Source organism: Zonotrichia leucophrys, chromosome 2, assembly GCF_028769735.1.
Source record: "Zonotrichia leucophrys gambelii isolate GWCS_2022_RI chromosome 2, RI_Zleu_2.0, whole genome shotgun sequence".
Lineage (NCBI taxonomy): Eukaryota > Metazoa > Chordata > Aves > Passeriformes > Passerellidae > Zonotrichia > Zonotrichia leucophrys.
In genome coordinates, this window is record NC_088171.1 from 8783038 (window position 1) to 8803791 (window position 20754).

At 47.0% G+C, this 20754-nt stretch overlaps 1 long non-coding RNA gene across 1 annotated transcript; it reads right to left on the reverse strand.

Annotated features, from left to right (window-relative positions):
• Positions 1 to 635: 635 nt before the first annotated feature.
• LOC135443016 (uncharacterized) lies at positions 636 to 5829 on the reverse strand. Its single transcript, XR_010438756.1, has 3 exons — positions 5672 to 5829; positions 4389 to 4657; positions 636 to 696 (listed from the first exon to the last, which is right to left on the reverse strand). It is a non-coding gene; the product is annotated as an uncharacterized LOC135443016 (long non-coding RNA).
• Positions 5830 to 20754: the final 14925 nt, after the last annotated feature.

The window sequence follows — 20754 nt, forward strand, 5'->3', positions numbered from 1 at the left end:
ACCCTTCATGATTTGACACTGGAAACTGGGCTGCATGAAACTCTGGAACGTTCTTGGGTCCCATTCAGCTCTGGTGAGAACCAAACCAGGGTACCACAAGTCTCTCTGACAGTAGGATGCTGGGATTTTAGCACACACCTGGAAAACAGATTGTGCTGCAATACCTGTGCACTAACAGAGTCTGACTGGGTTTGGCTTTTCTGCTCACCATCTCCTGCTCACCATCTCCTGCCCACCATTTCCTCACAGAAGCAGCTCATAGTGATCATGATTCTCCCACATTCCCTTCATTTGGTCTTCTTGCTCTTCTGCCATTCTTCAAATTCTCAGTCTCTTGTCTTGGAGAAGAATCTCCTTCCCTTAACACCTCAAAGAGCACTGTGCAGCCAGGTCTCCATCCAGCAGAGGCAGAGCTGGTGCTGCACAAACCAGTCCTGGGCAGCCACTTCCCAGGGCACGTGTCCAGCAGGGCACAGAGGGTCTGCATCAGGGCCATGGTGAGGGCAGGGGAGAGAAGCATCTCTCTGCAGCACGACAGGCTCACAGCTCTCTCATTTCAGCAGGAGTGTAAAAGTCTGAGCCACTTTTCTAAATAGAGCCAGGAAGTAACTCAACTACCCAAATGTAATGCTGCTCCCAGGCCAAGCTAGCATGGCATTGCAGTGTGTCACTCCCCTCCAAGCTTTCAATTTCCACCTGCAAAAGGAATGGGAAAGGTTTTCAGTATTTTAGCTTTTTCTTGGTGTAGGTGAAATGCCAACCTGAGCACAGGCAGAGCTCTTAGGTGGCACCCCACTCCTAAGGTCCCCAGCATTACCTGGCATGTCCCAAATGTCACCTCTCTGAGGACCCTGGACACCTGTCTCTTCACCAGCTGAACGCAAAACTTTCTGCAACTGGTTCCTCTACCGACTTCTCCCTGATGCTCTTCTGGAATATTTCAGCATGGGAATCAATTTTGCAGGCAGGAGACCTGACACAGAGATGCTCCCTCTGGTACAGAGATGTGCCACCAGCTCCTGGCACAGGGATGTGCCACCAGCTCCCTGGCACCGTGTGGCACTCGGGAGGGCTGTCCAGTGGCACAGAGCAGAGGAGGGCTCTGCTCAGGCCTGGAGAGGGACACAGCACCACGGGCACCCTTGGGTGCAGGGAGAGAGCAATGCCGCTGCAGCACAGACACTGCTGAAGCAAAGAGGGGAGGGTTGGGGCTGGGCAGGAACGTTCCCAAACATCCACACAAGGATCCTAAAGCATAATTATGAAATTTTAAAAAACAACTTGACGTTATAATTATCAGGGTTCCTGGAGGAGCGGCGTAATTGAATTCGAGGGTGTCTCGCTCTCATTGCAGGCACTAACGAGAGAGCGGCTCCGCTTCCCCCGCAGCCTTCCCGGAGCCCTGCAAAGCTCGGGAGACACCCAACAATTCAATTATTGTTTCCCTCTGGAAAGCAGATCATTTTAGACACGCGGCCAGCTCTAATTACAAAAGGAGAGGGGGAGAAAATTTCTTGTGTCCAAAATTATTTGACTCATTAAAAGGATTTATTTTTCTGCCAGGCCTGAGGAGCCGGAGCTCTGGTGCAAGGATGGGAAGCAGCGAGGAGCAGCGGCTCTGGCAGGAAGGATGGAGAGGCACCCCTGCCCTGCAGCGCTATCCCCTGTGCTTGGGGAGCCCCTCCAGGTCCCCCTTGGCCAGGAAAAGCTGATTTCCATGCAGAAGGAGCCGGGGCTCCAGCCAGGGCTGCTCAGAGCTCACACAGACCATGGGTGTGTGAGGAGAGCAGGGTTCGACCGGAGCTGAGGGAATTTCCCTCCTCGGCAATGATGCCATGAGGTCCTTCACTCAAAAGCTTCATTATGCTGTTGTGGTTTTTCGGGTTTTTTTCCCCTTCGGATTATTTTTAAATGCTCTTTTGTGATGAAAGACGATTTTGTGTAGGGGAGGTCCCTTTTCCAATTAGCAGTAATTAACTCATCTGTAATGGGGTTTTTTATAGCCCTCCATTTCCTGTGGCAGGGAGGACACGGGCAGGAGGAGGCTGAGCTGCTGCTCTGCCCCAGGATGAACCAGGGCACTCCAACCCTCCCAAGACAACACTTTAGACGGGATTTTCTTCCATTTTGTCTATTTTTATAATTTTTTATAATTAAAATAATGCCTTCATAGGCTTTACAGGAGCAAAGCTGCTGAGCAGTGTGGACAGCTTGGGCAAGAAAAAGCGATTCTGGGTAAAAGGCTCCGGAATCACTGCATGCCCTCATCCCCAAATCCACACCTTCCCTCTTCTCCAGTGCAATGAAATTAATTCCAGCGTAATGTTTATGGTTAATTTGAAATCCAGCACTTGTTAGCTAATCCTGTTAGTAGCTTGCAAAAACAAGGGTTCCCTTGTATAATCAGTAATTATAACAGGCGTTTTATGTTAAATTGTATCTAATAGGCAAGACAAAAAGAGAGATGTGTTCTCAGATGGAGCTTTCCTCATTAGAAAAAAAATCAAAAAGAGGTAAAAAGTCTTCTCCATTATGAAATTATACACCTAGAGGGGAAATTAAATATATATATATATTAGCTGGTGGATGTCACAGCAGAGTGTCACATCAATAAGTTTGGGATGGCACAGCAGTGTCAGGGGTGGGAGTTCAGAGTGGTTTCTGCGCCCCCGGCAGGACCTGGCCCGGCCGCCTCCGAGGGCTGAGGAGCTGCGTGTCCCCAGGGCAGGAGGAGGAGGAGGAAGAGGAAGAGGAAGAGGAGGAGGAAGAGCGTGTGTAGCCCAGGGCAGAGCGGTGCTTTCCGGGCCCCGGTGCCCGGCTCCGCATGGACGCTCCGTGCCCCGCATCCTCCGCACCTTTTGGTGCCCCAAAAAACCCCAAAAGTTAAAAATAAAATTTAAAAAAAATTACCATTAAAAAAATAAAGCCCATCCTGCTGCGCAGAAAAGGATTTGTGCCCTGAGCAGCAGCACCCACTCCCAGCCCGGGGGGCTCCCCCCGGCTCTCTCACCCTTTTGTCTGGCTGTAGGGCCACCGGCCCCGGGTTCCGTGGGTTATTGGCTGTAATGACTGATGGAAATAAAAGAAGGTAGAAAAAAAAAAGTAAAATAAAAAATTTAAAGAATTAAAAAATAAATTTTAAAAAATAAAATAAAATAATAAATAAAATAAAAATAAAGTAAAGTAAAATAAAATAAAATATATAAAAATTAAATTAAATTAAATTAAAATAAAATAAAATAAAATAATAAAATCCAAGCCCCCGGGGCAGGCTGGAGTGCTCCATTCTCTGCAACTTTTTCCCCGTCTGAAAATCACACTTCCATTAAACCGTCCCCTAAAATGTGACAATGTTTAACTACCGGAGTTATTGTAAATACGTTTAATCAAATAGACTCCTGAGGAAATCTCCCTCCATAAACACGCAATCTTGTCCTTTAAACACGTGTATAATCAGGAAATCTAATTAAAAGCTGATGGGAGGCCGCGGCAGGTTAATTCTGCGCGGGCGCGGGCGGGATGCGCGGGTGCCTCCGCTCGGCTCCTCCATCCCGGATGGCAGAGCCTGCCCGGATCCCAAACACCGCGTGTCGGGGCCAGGAGCGAATGTTGTTTTAGCAGGAAAGCAGTAATAACAAAGCCATTTATGCAAGCACATTAGAGCGGCCGGAATCCCTCCTCTTAGTTAAAATTTTTGAGCCAGAAAATTAAAAACAAATATTTAACTTCGCAATTTTCGCACACGCGCACACACACACACACATGCGAAACTTTCCGCATGCATATGGATGAAGCCGGGCCCGCGCTCCGGAGATGGTTTAATGCGCTTTGGGATAAATTCAGATAAATTCATGGGGTTTTGGGGCGATCCCGTGCGGGTACACCGCGGGAATGGGCGGGGGGAGCGCGGAATTCCAGGGGCATGCGGGAATGGGGGAAGGGAAGGGAAGGGAAGGGAAGGGAAGGGAAGGGAAGGGAAGGGAAGGGAAGGGAAGGGAAGGGAAGGGAAGGGAAGGGAAGGGAAGGGAAGGGAAGGGAAGGGAAGGGAAGGGAAGGGAAGGGAAGGGAAGGGAAGGGAAGGGAAGGGAAGGGAAGGGAAGGGAAGGGAAGGGAAAAATAAAAATCAAAAAGAAAAAGCAAGAAAGTCAAAAGAGAGACGGAGGGACAAACATCAGGCAAGTTTGCTGCCTGGGTTTGGCAGAGCACGGTTTGGGTCAGGGATTGGCACCGGGACCGTCTGGGCACCCCCGACTGAGCTCCCTCCCGAGCATCCCATTGCAGAGCCCGCATCTCGCTGTCACCGCAGCTCTCCTGCCCTGACGCTTCTCCCCCCGCACACAAAAACTCTCACACTTATCCTTCTCTTTTTCCCTCTTTTATTTCCCTACCGTCAATTTGCCAACCGAGCATCATTTCTCGGAAAAATTCAATTTAACGAGTGCAGGCTGCATCGAGCGGGTCCTGCCGCAGCGGGGCTGGGCATTTGCCGGGGCCGTCGGTAATTGCAGCTTTTTGGGGGATTTGGGAGATCCTCAGCATCGACAGCCACTGAGTGTCATTTCCTTGGCTCGCTGGGGAAGTATGTGGAAGTTATTTTTATTGATGTGCTCCTGGTAGATTGTTTTGGCAGTTGCAATTTCCATGTGACATATCCAGACTGTCCTCCGAAAATCGCAAAAAAAAAAAAAAAAAAAAAAAAAAAAGGAAAAAAAAAAAAGAAAAAAAAAAGTAAAAGAAAAAGCGCCTGACATTTATCCCCAGCTACTGCTGCTGCTCAGTAACGTTTAATTACAAAACTCGGCTGAGATGCCAACCTGTATCGGTCATTAGGAACCTTTCTTAAAACCTTGTCAGCCTGCAATGAGAAACAGATTTAATGGAGGCAACCACACAGATCCTGATCTGCCAGCTGAAACTGAGACTGAGCAAAAGAGGATATAAATGCCAAAAAAGCCACCACATTCCCTTCCTAGCAACCAACTCTTTAAATTTTCTACACTTTTTTTTTTTTTTTACCAGTTCCTGCTCTTCAAACTGCCTTTGAGGAGCTGGGCAGGATCTTTATTTTTAGGAAGTATTTTGGGGAGGGAGAAACAAGTTTTGCACGGGAGTGTCTCTAGCGTCGGTTTGGCTGGATTTGTTAGTCGGGGTTTTGGGGACAGAGGCGATGAGAGATAGAGACCATCCGTGGCGACCTCCCCTTGTCCCCGACCCCCTCCCCCGTGTCCTTGGTCCCCTCCCTGGTGTCCCCCGTCCCCTCCCCGGGATCCCCGGCTGTCCTTGCAGCGAGGGGACGCCAGGGGGCAAGAGGCGTTCACAAAGGCTGCATCCCTTCATTCCTGCATCCTCCCATCCCTCCTTCTCCCCATCCCTCCATCCTTCCGCGCCTCCATCCTTTCAACCCTTCGCCCTTCCATCCTTCTCTCCCCTCTCCCCATCGGGAGGTTTCATCGTCTCAAAACGGCAAAACTCGGGTTTCTTATTAAAAACAAAAGGAAAAATATCCCACAAAGTGGTCTAAATTCCCAACATGCCCCCAGCCTTATCTCCACGTGCACCTCGTGGGCACGGCAGCGCTGCCTGGCACGCAGCACAGCCAGGCGGAAACAATATCCCGCAGCCTTGTAAGGAACGGCGGAGTTTATTTAAGCCAGCTATTAATCCTACTTACCTTGCCGCTATTTGGACCTAATCCTATTTCCTCTGTGCATTATAGGGACAGTGAAACGGCACATTTTTGTTGTGCTGGCGGGTGGATGCAGGCTGGCGGGGAGGAGCGGTGCCGCCGGAGGAGCCGGAGGAGCGGGATGCGCTCCGCGGGCAGCAGCAGCGGCCTCCAAAGGAAATCACTCAAGGGAAACTTCGCCAGAGACACAAAAAAACCACCCCACATTCAATTTCCTGACTCCTGCTTTCCTGCCCGAGTTATTTATTTTGGCAACCGCACGTTCAATAAATGAAATATTCAATCAACTGACCTCCGTGCCAGCTCATATGATTCTTTCAGGAGTCCACTTTTTTTTTTTTTTTAATTTTATTTTATTTCAGTCCTTAGATAAACTGCAGGGAGGGTTCCCATATCCCAGCTTTGCTTGGCAACTGATGCATTACGTGGCTTATGAATTTAGCAGACAATGAAGCCCAGTGTGGCTGAAGCGGACCGTACACACATCTATGTGCCATTTCCCAGGCACGACAGACATTAGGGCAAAGTATCACTCACTCTTTCATCTTTTTTCACACCTTTTCCTTCCCCGGACTTTGCCCCAAACGCTGAGTTGGGATGTGAAGCTAATGCCAGAGATTTTGCTGCAGAGAAGGAAACCACTTAAAATAATCAGATGGCAAAATACCAGGCTCACCCCCGAGAGCAGCATTTGTAATGCTCCTGCCTGGCATTTTATTCCTAGCTTTATCTCCCCGTATCACACAAATCCATACACTGTGTATCATTTCTCTTTGAAATGCCATGAACTTGGTGTTTTAAATCGAACCAGTCTTTCTTTATTTCTTTTCCTTCCTTTTTTTTCTTTCTTTCTTTTTTTTTTTTTTAGGCACAAAACAATGGGGATTGTCAAAGGGCCCCGGGTTGAGCTTTTCTGCGTGTTCACAAAGCGTTAAAGCTTTATCGAACAAACCGGCTCTGTCTGACCCCTGCCAGACAAAAGGCAAGTTCCATTTTCCTCTGCAGAGAGCAGGGGCACAGAGGACACACAGGGGATGTACAGTAGGGCTGGGTGGGCCACGGGGTGCCCCGAAGCAGGGGTGGGATGTTTGGTCACCCAGCCAGAACCCTGGTGCTGCCAGCCCTGTTCCTTCTGGAGGTGCTGATGTGCTTGGCCTCGTGCAGGTGGGTGCCAGGGCAGCCAGGGAGCTGGAATGGGTTTTGTCACCTCAGCCACATGTTTTTTTGTGGTGCTATGCTGCTTTTAGTGCTGTTTCTAGTATATTTTTTAGTGCTGTAGCCGTCTCAGTGAGCCTCGACTGAATGGATGTCTGTCAGAACTCAGCACATCCCTCTGGGTGTCCAGAGTTGCTGAGGACTCCATCAGGGAACTCGGAGACCTTGTATGCTGCCCAGAACACCTGGGGATTTGATTTGGACCCTTGGAGCAAGTTGCCAACTTTGTATGAGGATGTGAAAGTCACACAGGTTTGAATAGTGTAATAACAAAATGATCACAGGGTGAAAATGTAGATTTTAGGATTTTTGGTAAGGGGGTTATGGGGACAAGATGGTGGAATCTGGGTGTGTCCAGCCTTTCTTCTTCTTCTTCTTGTTCTCCATTTTCTGCAGTGGTGTTAGCACTTTGGGATTGGGTTAGAGTAGAAGTGCACTATGTAACATGGATGATAGGTATTGGGAATTAAGTGTAAGTATGTTATATGTAATTTGTAGTATAAAAGGACAACATCACCTTAGGGGCAGTCAGAGTGCCTGTGGCTGCCTTGCTGAGCAGATCTCGGCCAGGCAGAAAGAAAATTTTATAGATAAGAATTAATAAACAACCTCAAGACCGAAAAGTGAAGAGTCCAGACTTGTTCTTCAGTTGTGCAGAGACAGAGACACCCTGCACATCTCGGGGCAGCAAATATCAACAGCAACCCCAGAGATGTCCACCCACCATGAATGGTCTCCTGGAGGGTTTGAATTTTTGAATTTTTCCTTGAGATTTTGCACAGACCAGAACCACTCCACTGCTCCTAAGGTTCGCATGGATGATTTAACATTTTCATAGGGTTTTTTCACAAATTTTGAATAAGATAAGAATTTGTTGTTGTTCTCCACCAGGGAGGCTGGGAACAGTGGCCAGACATTGAGGGGAGAAATAGTCAGAGAGGCCCATCACAAATTTCTATAATCATCTTAAACTCCATCCTTCCTCAAGCATTTTCTCCTTTTTTAACCCAATGTCTTCCACAAGGAGACATTTCCTGATCTCTCCATTGTATGCTCTTGCTGATATCTGGAGCCCAAATGACCAGAACAGTCTTCTGAGGAACAACACAGACAGGAACAATTGAAAAAGACTGGATCTGTAAATTCTGGATGCGGCATCTACATGAGCCTGGCCTCTGTGCTGCCCATGTGAAGCCCTCCTCAACCTCCAGCTGCTGGTGCAGAGGAGCATTGGTCTGTTGTAGGCTCCTGGTGACATCTGCCATCCCCACAGGAGTGTCCCAGACCCATTCCAGTGGCAGCAGTCTCTGCTAACCCCACCTCTGCTTCACTCATACGTACAGCCCAACGTGGAGACACTGGGCTAAGTCCTGCCTAGTGTGTCTGCAGCTTTCACAAAAGTTTGAGCACTGTTTCCTCCAGCTCCAGCAGCAGCCAGGCAGCAGATGAGTCAGTTTATTGACAGTCCCCACTGTTCCCATCAGCAGAGATGTGTCTGGAGCACTGTGATGTTGAGCAGTGTCAGGCGTTTATTTCTGCATCTGCCTCTCCTGTGAGAGGATGAGCACAGAGACATCCTTTGCTGGCACTGGAGCTGAAATGGGCTGCTCAGGGCTGGGTGGGAGAAGCCCTCAGCTCCTGTGAGCTGTGCTTTGGGTGTTGCTGGTGAAGGTCATGCTCTCTCTCCCTTGGGTTTGTTATTTGCAGAGACCCTCCTGCCCTATGCCAGCTCTATCCCACAGGCAGCAGAGCAGTGGCACAATAACACAATAACCACCTTTCTGCAGGTCCATCACGTTCTCACAGCACCAAAGCACCCACAGATTTCCAATCTTGATCATAAAATGTCAATTTCCAAGGAGGAGGCCATGACTGTTCTCGTTTTGGGGTTTTTTGAGCCTTGGATAGCAGGCTTGGGCTGCTCTCCCCCCCAGCAGTGTTTTGCATTACTTGTTAAGGGAAGCTGGCACTCGGCTCTGCCGTCAGTGGAGATTTGTAAGCCTGATTATATTCCTAAGCATATGTTTGGAAATGAGCAGCAGCTCTCTGAAGTCAGAGGAATTGCTCTGATTGCAAATCTCAAGTCAAGAGGAGGGAAGCCTGGCTGAGGGTCTGAGCTCCCTCTTGGAAGAGCCACAGGCAGTGAGGAACAGCTCTGGGCTCTTCTCCACTTCCCCAAAGCTGAACAGAAACCAGAACAAACATCTCTGTCATGAAAATCCCATAATATCACAGAAGTGTTTGTGTTGGTGCTTTTTAAGTCCATAAATTATGAACCATACTGCCTGGGTGGACAAGTAAAGCCTGGCACCATTTCCAGGGTATTTTACGTGTTTTGGGGAACAATCCTAAGGAGAAGGGGAAGTTCATTGAGTGCAGGATGCACCAGAATTTCCCCCCAGCAGATGGCTGACTTTGAGTGCTGGAACAAGTGGCCAGGGCTCAGCAGCAGCAGCAAAGGAATCTCATCACTTTTCAGGGTTCAGCTCTTCGTGTCACTGGGCTCAGCTGCTGCAGAAGATGTCTCTGAATGGGAGCCACAGTTTCACTCCCAGAACCAAACCATTACTAAAAGAACACCATTTGTTTTGGGACAGCACCCCTGCCCTGGAATCAGCCAGATTTGCCTGTCACAAAACTGCCACTACACAGCAATGATTCTGGTCTGTGAACCTCAAAGTAGTGAGAGATTTGAAAGACTGGAAAGGCAAGTGGGTCCTTGGATTGCTCCAATGGGAGAAGTGGTGGGAGGTGAGCGCCATAAAGCATTACCCATGCAGGGTCACGATTCTGCAGCACTGACTCTTACACTTTCTGCATTCCCTGCCTCCAAACATGCTGGTACACAAAGCTGGGCCACAAAAAATGCTTGAAAAAATTAAATTTGAATTGCATCCATGTCGGTTTTCACATCAGATGGAAAGTGCTGCTCACGCAGTGAGGACCTCTCTACAAGGGCAGGTAGTGCTAGGACAAAGGAGAATGGCTTTAAACTGAAAGAGGACAGGTTTAGATTGGATAATATTAAGAAATTCTTTACTATCAGAGTGGAGGGACATTGAAACAGGTTGCCCAGAGAAGATGTGCATGCCCCATCCCATCCAGGACAGTTTGGATGGAGCTTTGAGCAGCCTGGTCTAGTGGAAGGTGTCCCTGCCCATGGCAGAGAGCTGGAACAAGATGATTTTTAAGGTCCTGACCTGAACCATCCTCTGAGTCTGTGACCCAGCTTACCAGGGCTGAGAGCTGCTGCCTGGAGCAGCTTTCATGTGATGCCTCCTGTGGTATCTGTCCCTCCAATGAGCTGTAAATCCCAGCCTCAGGACTGGAATTACTCCCACTTTACACCAGCATAGGGAATGGGACAATCAGGCTGACTTCGTGTAACTGGGACAAGAGAAAATTCTATTTAAATTCTGCACCCCGCCAGTGAATCTTGCAGCAGCCTAATTTTTCTATGAATAACGCCTTGGGCAAGGCTTGTGTGGCCCAGAAAAGGAAAAGAAAAGGGTTGAATTTCCTCCATCCTACTTGTTTGTAACCTCCTTCCTAATGGGGATGGTGAATTTGGGGAGGTTTGGCCCACTGGTTGCCGAGTCAGGGCTGTGCTGTTGGAGAGGGCACCCAGGTGGGGATCTCTGGCACCTGTTGAAGCAAAGAAGGGCAGATTCAGGGACTCAACACTTGTGTGACTAAGAAAGAGCAAAAATAAAATGTAATAAAAAAAAAAAACCCTTAAAAAAAAAGAAAGAAAAATTAATTGAGTAACCTCAAATTACAAATCAATTTGAGGAAATCCCAATCTAGCTGCCGACACTCTGCGAGCAGCTGAAGCTAAGCTCATTGAGCAGACAGCTCTAATTAGCACACCCTCGCTCCATGTGGCACTCTCCATGTCAGGTGTGCCTGGTCCTGAGCCATGCCACTCATCAGTGTGACCCAAAATCCATTGAAGGCAGGGTGTCACTGCTCTGAGATCGTTCAGGGGCTGCAGAAAGTCAAACTCCAAATTTCTCTGCTCCAACACCTCTGTGCTGCCTCCTCCCAGCCACCCCGGGCTGGTTCCTGACCTCATTCATGCCAGTGCAAATCTGCAATAACTTCATGTTAGCCACAGGGTTTATTGCAAATTGTCCTTGTGTAAAGAGACCAAAATCTGGTTTATGAAGTTGGTTTCTTTTTCCCTCATTCCCAGGCAAGGAACCCTTCTGCAGTTGGAGTCAGTGGGACAGATTTCACCTTTTAACTCAGGGAGAGCTGCTCCCAGCTCACACTGATGGAAACAAGGGCCAAACCCATTTCCTCCATCACCAAGTAGCATTGCCTTGGTGATGTAGGATTTAGCCCTTTAGATCGAGTGAGAATTGGAAAATTTTTTGTAAGAAGCCCAAAATAAGATAAATACCAGGGTACCACTGCAGTGAGGCATGTCAAGTTACTAGAAGGGGATGAAGCAGTGCACAAGAAAAAAAAAAAAACTCCTTCTCTTTCAGTATTAGTGAAAGATGTGACCTCATTCTTTTCCTGGGGCTGTAGAGAGATATGTGGCATTTTCCTTGTAGAGAAGTGTATTTTTCCTTTGGGAAAGGCTGAAAGACTACTTGGGTAGTGTATTATTTTAGACATATTTTGCATTCCAGCTCTCCCTCAGAGGAGGAAGTTGTTCTCTCCCACATCTTATTCCCCTGCACTGAGCCACTTTTGATCCAATAGCTGGGAGCAGACCCCTGGCTGATGCAAACTCCAGCATCCACCAGGTTGTGCTGATTTACACCCAGAGATTTACACCTCCACCACAAATTTCTGGTTTTTCTATAAGCATCTTAAACTCCATCCTTCCTCAAGCATTTTCTCCTTTTTTAACCTGTTGTCTTCCACCAGGAGACATTTTCTGATCTCTCTATTGTATGTTCTTGCTGATATCTGGAGCCCAAATCACATTTAGCCCTGTTTGCAAAGTGGGTGGCGATATATTGGGAAAAGGCAGGTAGTAATGCCATGATCTCATACTTTTTGGGTTTCACTGCCCTGAGGAGAGCTTGAAATCTTCCCACAGTGTTGAAAACACTGCTGTAGGGGCAGTTGTTGCTCATCCTTAGTGAAGCATTTGAATGAGGCAAAGTTTGTGGGGAGAAATGGCATTTTTCATTGGATTGCATGGGGCAATTGCACCCAGCAGTGAGCCTGTGGGCTCTGCACCTTTCAGATCTGAAGGAAAGCAAGGGTGCAATGAACCTTCTCTGCCTTTCCAGCTCATCAAACACCACCTCATCTACCCCTCCAGCTGGGATAAAAGGCATTCCCTGACCCACAGCCACCATCCCTGGGGAGACTTTTTCCCTCCTTGTTGAGCTGGGGCTGCAGAGACCTGGGTACCTTCCCCAGTGTGCACAGGGACACTGCAGATGTCACACCCAGGTGTGTCCCTCAGGCTGCCCTAACAGCCATGGGGAGCAGTGGGTGCTCCTAGGGGGGTGAAGCCCCTACCCAAAAGCTCCTCAAGCAATTTGGGCAGCCTCAGGTGAGACTCCTCAGTTTTTGGGCAGCCACTGGTCAGAGTCAGTCCTGAAGGACTGAGCTCCATTCCCAGTTTCCCCTCAGCCTGGTGGGAATGTTGGGAAAGCCCCCAGGGTCCAGGGTGTCCATCCCACTCCTGCAGCCCCCAGGGAGCTCACTGCACCCAAAGCTGCCCTTTACACGACAGGTACAACTCCAGCACCTTCAGGGTGGGGTCCAAGCAAGCCCTGATGGCTTGTGAATCCACCATTCACTCTTTTCTTACCCAGGCTTTCACTTCTTTCCTCCTTCTTTCACTTCTTATCCAGCCTTCTCTAGAGAGCTGCATTTTTCTCTCGACCCTGTATCTGCCAGGGTATACTCTGTTTTTTCCATTCCCCAAACGCTGTTGCAATCATTTCTGCCCAGATTTATCTCATTTCCAGCGACGTCTCTTGGGTTTCATCTCTATTAAATCGGTTGGACACTGGGAAGTGGGATTACCCCACTTAGCTGTGGCTGTCTCCAGTGTAAGTGACTCCGTGCGTGCTCCTGTGCAGGGACAGGGGGATGGAACAGCTCCTTTTGGGGTCAGCTTGGGTTCCTGCAGGGAAATGGGCAGCTCTGCCAGATCTGTGCCCCCAGCAGACAGCCTGGGGTGGCTGGTTCCCATCTATGATTCCAAATTATTGCCCTCTGAGCACCCTGGTGCAGTGCAAGGCATCCCTGACCATGGCAGGGGTTGGAAATGAACAATCTTTGAGGCCTCTTCCAAGCCAGGGGAGGGTGGAAGGGAAGGGTGAAGGGTGAAACAGCAGAGTGGAGGGTGGCAGAGGATGCTGAAGCAGGTTTGCTGCCCCAGCTGCTCCTGAGTGTATTATCCTAGCAGCAGGAAAACAGTCTCCATACCATGTTGTACAACAAGATTTTCTAATGGATGTTAAGCCCAAACCCACCAGAAGTTTCTCTCAAAAGGGAAGATTCTTACAGGGCTCAGTAATGAAGCTTCACTGATGAAAGTGCCTAGTGCTTTTCTAAGAAATCAGTGCAATGTAAGAACAACTAGGGGGGTATTGACTTTAAATACACTGACTTGGTTTGGTTTTAACTGGTATTTTGGATCAAGAATCTTGAAAGGAGGTTTGACACCAGCTTTTATGGTAATACTTCTCCCTGATGATACCACACCTTTCCCCCAGTCACCACTGCAAGTAAAACTAAGAATAAAAGCATTTTTTTAATCTTTACACTTTATATTAAAAAATAACTCTCAATAAACACCTTCCAGGATCACTTTTGACATTAAACATTGATTTCTATGTCTGTTATAAACCTTGAAGAATTGCCTCAGGCACTTGTAATAATCTAAGCATTAGATAGAAGCATTTTCACTATCTAATTATTACCCAGTTTAATACAAGCTGCACTTCAAGAATATTTGAAAAAAGAAATTATCTTTAAAAAAGAACCCATCCCCCAGCAACTTCACTGTTGCTGTTGGAGCCAAATGCAATACACATCAATGCAGGGAATACAAATCAGACCACCCAATAACACAACTTTTTTGAAAAACCATCAAAACCTGTACAGAAATGTCATGGTCTTCTATCTAAACAGGTAAAAATCTCTCCCCATTGCTCTTATTTCCAGAGGGAATAACATCCAGTTTCATTCTTTCCCATTTTCAGAACATGGCTCCTTGCTGAGCACATTTCAGACACAAGGTTAATGCAGCAAAGGGATTTGTGCACTCCCACTTCCAGGGCTGATCCTGCTTGTTTCTATTTATGATGAATCATTTGTTTTTGTATTTTTTCCCCAAAACAGGGCTTTTAGGAAATTGAAGTTGTGAGCATTTACCTGTAATTCAACTCATATAAGGTCAGTGAGTTCCATCCAGGCACAGAACAGAACTTTTCTGTAACAGCCTGAATTTAGTGTCTCCTGTACTTCATACAGCTGTTTCCATAATTTATCTGCACTTATTTAACTTGGCTTTATAATTCTCACTCGAAAAAATTATAGAGGAATAAAATACCCAGCAGAGGAAACTAAATACTCGAGCTGGGATTAATCTCATAGAAACACAGAAGGGTTTGGGTTAAAAGGGACCTTAAAGATCATCTGGCTCCAGCCCCCTGCCATGGGCAGGGACACCTCCCACTATCCCAGGCTGCTCAGAGCCCCATCCAACCTGTCCTTGGACACTTCCAGGGATGGGGCATCCACAGCTTCTCTGGGCAACCTGTGGCAGTGCCTCACTGTCCTGATGGTGAAAGATTTCCTCCCAAAATCTAATCTAAAACTGCTCTTTTCCAGTTCAAAGCCATTCCCCTTTGTTCTATCACTACATGCCCTGCAATATTAATGGGGAAAGTGTGAGCACCAAATCTAATGCAATAATGACTTATTACAGAAGGAAAGCTATATTTTTTTCCCTAAATTATGCCAGTGGAGTACTGAAACCCGTTTGTCTCTCGTGGTACTTTTGTCATAAATCCAAAAGGCAATTAGAGCATTTTAAATCTTGCCTGAAGTAACTCCTGATTTACAGATTTTCCTGCACAGCTGTGAACAGCCAAATTGGGCTTAAAATTCTCCAGTGAGACAGTGAGAAAGCTCATTTTTTGTTAGATATGTCGATCTCCTTCTATAACCCTGTGAGGAGTTTGGATGCTCCACATCTCAGACAATCAGGCTACCCATTGTACCCTTAAGTGTGGAGCTGGGTGTCCAGCTGTGGACAGAACTGCTGCTCTCATTTGCTTCTCAGCCACACATCTGCAATATTAATGGGGAGAGTAGTGAAACAAAGACTGAGAAACAACTTCAGAGCTGGGGCATCTCAAAGGCCCCCAATGAGAATGATGAGGAAGGGTCACAACAAGGTGCCAACACAAGTTCTGTCCTTTTAGGGATCAGGGATGACATTACCCCGTGGCAGGCAGAGTCTCCTTCCTTGTCTTTGTCCTCTGTGCTTCATTCCAGGGAAACTTTCTGGTGCTGCTGTGGTGCTCACAAACAGGAATGGCAGCACTGGAAATCCCCTGCACACATCTCCATCTACATCCTACTCCCAAGATTTGTCTGGGATGGACATGGTTTAGTCCAGAGTGGTATCTACCTATGTTCTGTATCTGCCTGGTACAGCATGCAACCTCTCAGCATCAGCTGGGTGATGGATGTGCTTGTCTTTACCCCTGTGGATGCACAGTGCCCATGGTTTCATCTGTTGAGTTTGTGAGGGTCCCCAGGATGAGGTGAGAGATGAGAATCTGACTCCATGTTCTCAGAAGGCTGACATATTATATTATTATATTATATTATATTATATTATATTATATTATATTATATTATATTATATTATATTATATTATATTATATTATGCTATACTTAAACTATACTAAAGAAAGAGAAGAATACACAGAGAAGACTTAACAAGAATGAATAATAAAAAACTCAGAGTCCAGACACAGCTGGACCATGATTGGTAATTAAGTAAAAACAATTCACATTAAACCAACAAGACAGTGACCAGTTGATAAACAATGTCAAACCAACGAGACCATGACCAGTTGATAAACAATGTCCAAGCCACATTCCAAAGCAACAAAACAGGGAGAAGCAATCAGATAATTATTGTTTTCATTTCTCTCTGAGGCTTCTCATCTTCCCAGGAGAAAATCCTGGGCAAAGAGGATTTTTCAGAAAATATGACGGTGACATTCATCTGTGCTGGTTCCTCCCGTTTATTTAGGGAACAAAGTTTCTCAGCATGATGATCTGTGTGCATCCTAGAGAAGCTGGGGTGGGAAATTTCAGCTACCCAGTGTAGACTGGGAGCCTTCTTACCTTACAGCTTCCACACTCCATCTCCTTCCTTCTGTGCTTGGATCCATCCCTGCAGTTTTATCCCTGTCACATATTTTTAAGGTTTTTTTTCCCAGAAGTGTAAATGTTGAAACAACGCTGGCATCAGTGTGATCATTTTAAATTTCTGTGAGTGCCTGGAAAAGCCCCAGGATATGAGATGATGGTAGGCACAGAAAAACACCTTCCACTGAAGAGGAGAGTCAGCCACAAGTATTGCCTGCAAGCCCTGGAAAAACTGGACAGAAATGGGTGATGGGTTCCTACTTTTCCCCTGCCTGAGGGGCAGCAGAAGGAGGTGTCTCCTGAAGCACAACACCAAGAGAGTCACTGAAGGAAGAAAAAGTCCCTGCAGCTCTGGTTTGTGACAGTGTTCACAGGGGTCCGAGGATGAGGGAAGAGATGAGGATCTGACTCCATGTTTCAGAAGGCTTGAGTTATTATTTTATGATATATATTATATTTAAACTGTATTAAAAGAACAGAAGAAAGGATTTCCTCAGAAGGCTAGCTAAGAATAGAAAAGGAAAGAATGATAACAAAGGTTTGTGTCTTGGACAGAGAGTCCAAGCCAGCTGACTGTGATTGGTCATTAATTAAAAACAACCACATGAGACCAATCACAGATGCACCTGTTGCATTCCACAGCAGCAGATAATCATTGTTTACATTTTGTTCCTGAGGCCTCTCAGCTTCTCAGGAGAAAAAAAGAAACCTAAGGAAAGGATTTTTCATAAAAGATGTCTGTGACACTGCTTTGCTTTGACAGCAGAACCTCTGTGTGCTTTTTCTGCTGCATCCCCCTGTGCCATGAAGGAGACACCCACACCTGGACACTGGGGGTGCCAAGCAAGAGGATGGAGCTCCAGACCCTCCTCTGCTGGCCCTCTTTGCCTGTGGCAAGTGGTGCTGGTCCCATCCAGCCCAGGATGGCTGCTGCCTGCAGCCAGAGGTGCTTTTTGAAGGTGGCAGAAAACTGACGCATCAAAAGTTTAGCCCAGGGGCTGCTGTCAGTTTGCTCAAGCAAAATAACTTCATACAGCTTTCAGAGCCTTTGGTGGGATCTCCCTGTGCAGGAGGGAAACATAAATAAATGGGAATATTTTCTGCAGAGAGAGACTAACTCCTGCTCCTGGGTGTAGATGGGGAAAAGAAAGGGTTGTGGAAGTGGGGGAAGCAATAGGGAAAGGCTAGGATGGGGCAGACAAGCAGGAGGGAACCCCAAAGGGCACAAGGAAGGGCAGGTCCTGTCACTGAGCATTGTGACCATGTTCACAGGGGTCTGAGGATGAGGGAAGAGACAAGGATCTGACTCCATGTTTCAGAAGGCGTGATTTATTATTTTATGATATATATTAAAACTATACTAAAAGAATAGAAGAAAGGATTTCATCAGAAGGTTAGCTAAGAGTAGAAAAAGAAAGAATGATAACAAAGGCTTGTGTCTCAGGCTCTCTCTCCAAGCCAGCTGGGCTGTGATTGGCCATTAATTAGAAACAACAAAGGTGGGCCAGTCACAGATGTACCTGTTGCATTCCGCAGCAGGAGATAACCATTGTTTACATTTTTTTCCTGAGGCCTGTCAGCTTCTCAGGAGGAAAAATCCTAAGGAAAGGATTTTCCATAAAATGTGTCTGTGACAGAGCATTGCAGAGCAAAGCCAGCCCCATGTAATTAAATCTAATATACATAAATTTAGCACACATCTATCCCTCCAGACAGATACACGCACAGAGGAACACAGGAGCATCTTACCTGGCTGTGCTGCACCACCCAGAAAAAGCCAGCCCAGAGCCCTAAGAGCCTGCTGAAGTGGCCAGAGCCATTTGCAAGGCACCTGGTATACCAAGACACAAGAATCTGTGTTTGAACACTTTATCCTGGTGCTCAGTAATTCACTAAACCAGGACAAAGAGTTTTAAGCCAACAGTTTGAAAATCAGCTGTATTGCAATTCAGACAGACACCTTTCCTCTGCCAGGCCAGGGGTTTAATAAACACACCAGGCTCATGCCTGAGCTCACAGAGGATAACCTGCAAGCACTGAGTGACAGATTTGACACTTTTTTTTGAGACATACTAGAAATCCCAGTTGCTGGAATCGATGTCAAAAATTTCTCTCCTTTAGGGTTTTATTTGTAACCTCTCAGCTCCTTGCCTTGGGAGGCAGGGGCAGGGAAGAGGATGGGTGAAGGTAACTTCCCCAGGAATGTTGTTTTAATGATGCTTTGTTTGTGTGATGATTTGGAGCAATATGAAACCTTGACATGCTTGGGGTTTTTTCTTTCAATCTGGTATTACAGGGGTTTGGTTTATTTCCTTTTATCTCCATGTGCTTAACAAAATACAAGTGTTAGCTGGGACTTAAAAACAGGGTCCTGACATTGAAAGGACATCACTGGAGAGCAGGTGATGCTGAGCTTTCCACTTTGAAAGCTCAGACATGGCTTTTTTAGTTCTGCTGTGCTTCAGATGGGCTGGGACTGCAGTGGTTTATCCTGGATTTCGGCAAGTGGGAGGATACAAATGGGATCAGACCCCTGCCCAGCCTCCCACACCCTCCTCAGCAAACAGACTCAGGTCCCTGGGCAAGCAGCAAGGGGGACACAGTAGAAAGCACTGGCAACATGAAACTCCTGTTTCCACCTCTCCTGGGCTGGCTCTGAAGTTGACATCTTGCAACGTGATGCCTTTTGCAAGTGTGGGTGAAAATGCTGCAGGGCCACCAGGTGTCACAGACATTTTTTATGAAAAATCCTTCCCTTAGGATTTTTCTTCCTGAGAAGCTGAGAGACTTGAGGAACAAAATGTAAACATTGATTATCTGCTGCTGTGGAATGCAACAGATGCATCTGTGATTGGTCTCATATGATTGTTTCTAATTAATGGCCAATCACAGTCAGCTGGCTGAGACAGAGAGTCTGAGACACAAGCCTTTGTTATCATTCCTTCTTTTTCTATTCTTAGCTAGCCTTCTGATGAAATCCTTTCTTCTATTCTTTTAGTATAGTTTTAATATAACATATAAAATAATAAATCAAGCCTTCTGAAACATGGAGTCAGATCCTCGTCTCTTCCCTCATCCTCAGACCCCTGTGAACACGGTCACAACCAGGTGAAGAAAATGCTCCAGTTTTGCTTCCCTTGGTGATGGTGGGGAAGGGGACAGGGCACGAGGTGATGCCCTCAGATCTTGTTCTGACCTCAGTGCTGGGCTTGGCACCATCCCAGGGCTGAGCCCCCTGGGCAGGGCTGCCAGGCAGGAGGGAGCTGAGGCTGATCTGGAGGTTGGCATCCTTAACTCAGCTCCAGGGCTGACCTGTGAGGACAAAGAGAGCACATGACTGGCACTGACTGTGCCCTGCCTGCGTGCCAGCCTGCCTGCAGGGGGCTTGTTCTTTTCTGCTTGGGGGTTTATTTTTAGGTAGAGCCCAGAGACGGGGAGGCACAGGCAGGGCTTCACCCTCTAGAGCACAGACAGCACCTGAATGTGTGATTTCACAAGAATTCTGCTTGCCTGGAATTGCTCACATTACAGCTTTTGGAGCAAATGCTTCCAATTACTCAGCTGTGTTATAAGGTTTATATAGTTGTGTTATAAGGTTTATAACAAGGTTTTTCCTGGTCAGGATTGTTGCTGGGATTGTCATCATCATCATTATTCCTCTGCCTCATGCAGCCCTGGTGGATTCAGGGATCAACTCACCGGGTGTTTTCTGTGCCTAAACCATAACATTCCTCATCCCAACAAGCTCTCAATCCACAGATCCAGGTCCATGGGAGAAGGGAGCTGTTAGCTGCCTTTTACAATTCAGCTACAAACAACAAACAGGGCCACTGCTCTTTTCCAAGGTCACCTGCAAGGTCACCACAGTATCAGTGATCAACAATTCCAGTGCAATACCTGGAAACTTTACTCTGGTTTCTGGAATGAAGTACATCCTCCCAAGGAGAACAAATGCTTCATTTTGTGCTAGAGTTCAGGGGACATCCATCGTTCAGAAATTGGATTTGTGTTGGTTTGGTCTCAGCCTGGGCAGGTGTCCCCTCATGGCGTGGCCACTCACCAGCTGCTGTGATCCAGCCCTTCCTGGACCATTCAAACCTGTTGATTTGCACTTGCCAAGCCCAGAGCAGTTCCATTTAGCAGGTGATTGACATCTTGAGGAAGATTTAATTGAACAGGCCCTCTCAGAGACAGCATTGCTGGGACTTAGATCCTTTTCACTCAGCTTCTGGAGGCACATGTCAGAAAGGTTATGAGCAAATTTCCCGCTTGGAAAAGCTGATGGGCGACCAACAGCAAGCAGTTCATCCTCATTAGTGACAGGAAAACACCACGGGTGTCACCTGAATATTTCTGGTCTCTGCCTGCATAAGCAATGCCCCGTCTGATACTGAGCCCTCTTTTCCATAGCAAGCAATTTGATTTATTACCTGATAATTCATACAGTTCCTGCAGATCACTAACCCAAGGAGGAGCTGGA